Raw genomic sequence first — 4271 nt, 5'->3', positions numbered from 1 at the left:
TATGGCAGTCTCTAGATGGTCCATCCTTTTGTCTCAGCTCCAAACTTTGTCTCTGTAACTCCTTCCATGGGTGTTTTGTTCCCAATTCTAAGAAGGGGTATTCTTTTCACGTTGCTTTATAGTTCGTACCTTTTTGTGTGAATACGCTGTATTTAAATACTGGTAATAGGAATAATTCTTTTTGGTGTTTGCCATTTTCATAAAAGCTACCTGTTTAAACAGTTCACAAAAACTTTAGGAAAACCAGTAGTCTACCTCCCTCGGTCCTCTCCCTCCCTTGTTCTTTTTGTCTCAGAGCGTTTCTTTATTCATGTAACGTTGGCTGATTCATTTGGTAAAAATAATGTGTCTTGATAACATGGAGAACATTTCAGTTTGTTAGTTTTCAGTTTTATTGGTCAATTCCCAAGCCTAAAGAGTTAAAAGCTAACTCCCTCTTTCACTAACTCCTGCTATCAAGTTTTCCCAGTATAATGTTGTTTGGTTAGATTAGAATCAAGAATTTACACTTTTATACTATGTAAGCACATTATACTATGATAGGGCAAACCATGATCAATATTCGATCCTGTTCTAGGTCTGTCTTTTCCGGAGTAACACGTTATTTTTATTGTCTCCTTAAAATCATTTTCTATTGATTAGTATCTGATTTAATGGTCAAAGTTATTTTTAAAGGATTGCTTGTATTTTTTCCAAAGACTTCAAATTACACTGATTGAATGTAATTTCAACTTGCAGTAGGGGATGGGGGTGGGTAACACACTATGGTACAGACTGGTTATACTTTACAGCTGGGACAGACTTGTCATGCAGGATCTCGCTCTATCATTAGTTGAGAATCTCATCTCATATCTGAAAGTCTTTTGTCCTACCTCACATTTCCTTGTCATGTGTAGTGTAAATGGTTTTCACTAAGAAGTCTTTGAACTAATTCTAGTTTCAGATGACAGCTATAGAAAAAAAAATAGAAGTTGCTGCAGTGTTAGATTGTTGTCTCCGTTTTTCCAGGTTTGTAGAATTGACATTTTTTATCCCGTTGCTCCCGTTTTTGCTTCTGACTCTTCCCGGGTAATTTTAGTATTTTAACTCACTTTCTTAAATTCTCAGGATATTTTATAAAGTTTGTTTCTTATTCCTTCATATCACATTCTAATTTTGTGTGCATGTGTATTTGTGTGCGTGTGCGAGTGTCTGTGTGCAGGTGCATGCATGTGCATGTGGTTAGGGGAGTGCATTTGTGGAGGAGTGTGTCTATGTGGGTGCTTGAAGATGCCAGAAGAGGAAGTCAGATCCCGAGGAGGAGCAGGGGTTACAAACAGGCGTGAACCATCCAAAGCACCTGCTGGCACTTGCCCTGCCTCTCTGAAATAGCAGTATGCACTACTAATTACTGAGCCACCTCTCTAGCCCCAATTCACAACAGTGCTTTAATTACCTTACATCATCATTTCCTTTGCTACCTGCAGAAATACCTGGGAAAATGTCAGAAAGTCTCTCACTTAACACTAAGACCTTGACTTTCCTTCATCCTAGCTAAGAATCTACTTTCTTTCTCTGCCATTTTGTCAGTTGCTTTTAACTGTTCATAATTTTTTCCCTTGATCTTCTGTGTTCTGCTCATTTTAAGTTTATTGAAGTATTCTTCACACAGAACAAACTCCATACATATAAAGGCTACATATAAAATAACTATGTCAAAGAGATATCTTGAGTTCATTTTAGCAGTATTTAGCATAACCATGGCACTGAATCAGCTTCAGTATCCATTAATAAAATAGTGTGTAAAGAAAATGTTAAGGAATATATTTTGAACATTTTACATATATATATATATATATATATATATATATATATATATATACACACACACACACACATACATATATACACACACGTATATATACACATGTATACATATATGTATATACATATATATGTATATATACACAAATATCTATATCTATCTATCTATATCTATCTATCTATCTATACCTGGAAATCTGTAGCTTTAGTCAATACAATGTATATATTATTCACTCATGAAATTTTTCTCTTGACCTTTCTGTTGACCTACAATCTCCAGGCAACATGTGTTCTGCTTCCTGTCACTCTGTTTAATTTACACTTTCTTGAAGTTCATATAAATGAAATTGTGCAGTATGTGTTGTTTTTCTGGCTGACTTCTTCGGCTATGCACAATCATGTCAAGGTTCATAAATGATGTAGCTTGTACCACAGTACATTCTTGGTTCATTGTGAGTGACATTCCTTCAGAAGTATAAATATGTTAGTGGATATTTTCACTGTTTACAACTTTGAGCTATTATCAGGGGGAAACCTAATAGTTGTTTGTATTTTCTTAGGGGCTGGAGAGATAGTTCAGTGGGTATTGAGTGTTTGCTGTGTAAGCATTAGGATCTGAGTTTGTCTCCTCAGCATTCACATAAGGAGCTAGGCATGACCACGCACAGCTGTAACAATGCTGATGGGAGCAGACAAGAAACAAGGGCTGCGAGCTCAGCTGGAAAACAGAGAGCTCCAGAGTCAATGACAGACCTTATCTCAAGGGAATAAGGTGGAGAGTGATAGAGAAAGACATGTGAGATCCTTTTTTGGCCACTATATTACAGATGTCCATACATATACACACACATATATAACACGCATGAACATACACTTTCCATGGACATGTTTTGATTTCTCTTAAATAATTGAGTGAGTGATACAGTGGATGAAGATTTAATATTTTATCAGTCATCTAAAATTATTTATAGTGGCTCTACCATTATACATTCTTACTAGCAGAGTGAGAGATGAAGTTGTTTTACAGTCTTCTGGGATTCTATGTGATTTTATTTATTTGTTTTTCTGTTCTCCAATGTTGTGGTATCCATGTAATTTGAGGTGTATTTGTCTAGAACCTGCTGATATTAAGCACATTTTTATTTGCTTATTCGGTTGCTTATCCTTTCTATGATGACATATTTGTTCTGACAGTTTACTGCAGCTCTCTTATTGGATAGCTTGTCTGAAACTTGGATATATTTCACACATTCTGCATACAAGCCTGTATCAGACACACAAATTGGCCATCTTTATAGTCGCCAAATCCCTCTTCTTCATTTCTGCAGTGATATTTTTGGAAGAGCAAATATTTTACATTTTGATGAAATTAGGCTGTCAGGTTGTGCTGCTTTGGACTGTGTTTTTAGTATGAGCGTGTTATTCCTAAGGTAGGAGATTGCCTTAGCTACATTTTACCACTACATTATTCAGCAAATGATAACTTACATTTTTTTAAAAAGGTTGCACTTATTTTTAGTTAATTTATATAAATATTAGATATTAAAGTCATTTTTTGGCATATCACGTTCTCCAAGATAGTTTATAGGAACATAACGTTGTGCACATTGGTCAAACCAGGGTATCAGGGTACTCTGTGACTCTCTTTTATCCAGTTGGGTCATGGATTCACATTTACACTAAATTCACATAGCTGTGATTATTTTAACTTCCTAAGTTTGAAAGCAGACCTTCTTAGTCTTTCAAATTTTCTGGAGAAGTTGATAAAAAAAGTTGTAGAATTTTCCAGAGGATACCTCAATGGAGAGTTTTAGTTTGGTGAGAATTTTAAACTTCTTTTATACTCCTTTTCATTAATTTTCCGTCTTCTTTATTCCATCTGCATTGGTTTTAGAGTGCCTAATATTCTTCTATTTTTTTCAAGTTCAAAATTGGAGCTTGATATGATAATGTTTTTAACAGGAGAATTTAGGGTGAAGCATCCCTTCCAAAATATTCCTTATTTACAATCCAGCCTCTGCCCCCTTCTAGTACCCTCTCCCAGAGTTCCCCATGCCTACCCTGTCCCCGAGACGATGCTCCCTCACCACCAGGTCCCCCTCCCTGGGGCCTCAATTCTTTCAAGGATTTGGGGCATCTTTTCCCACTAAGACCAGGCCAGTCAGTCCTCTGTTACATATGTGTCAGGGGCCTTGGACCAGACCCTGTATACTGCCTGGTTTGTGGCTCAGTATTTGAGAAATCCCAGGGGTCTGGGATAGTTGAAACTGCTGGTCTTGCTATGGGGTTGCCCTCCTCTTGTGCTTCTTCTATCTTTCTCCTAAGTCAACCAAAGGGGTCACCGAGTTCAGTCCAATGGTTGGCTGTAAGTATCTGCATCTGTCTCAGTCAGCTGCTGGTAAGGCCTCTCAAAGGACAGTCATGCTAGGCTACTGTATATAAGCACATCATTGCATCAGTCATAGTGT

At 36.9% G+C, this 4271-nt stretch overlaps 1 pseudogene; it reads right to left on the bottom strand.

Moving 5' to 3' along the window:
- LOC110296503 overlaps positions 1-2254 on the bottom strand; it is a 4570-nt pseudogene extending 2316 nt beyond the window's left edge.
- Positions 2255-4271: the final 2017 nt, after the last annotated feature.

The sequence above is a fragment of the Mus caroli genome, chromosome 6 (genome assembly GCF_900094665.2).
Source record: "Mus caroli chromosome 6, CAROLI_EIJ_v1.1, whole genome shotgun sequence".
Classification (NCBI taxonomy): Eukaryota; Metazoa; Chordata; class Mammalia; order Rodentia; family Muridae; genus Mus; species Mus caroli.
This window is presented reverse-complemented; position numbering and strand designations above follow the sequence as displayed.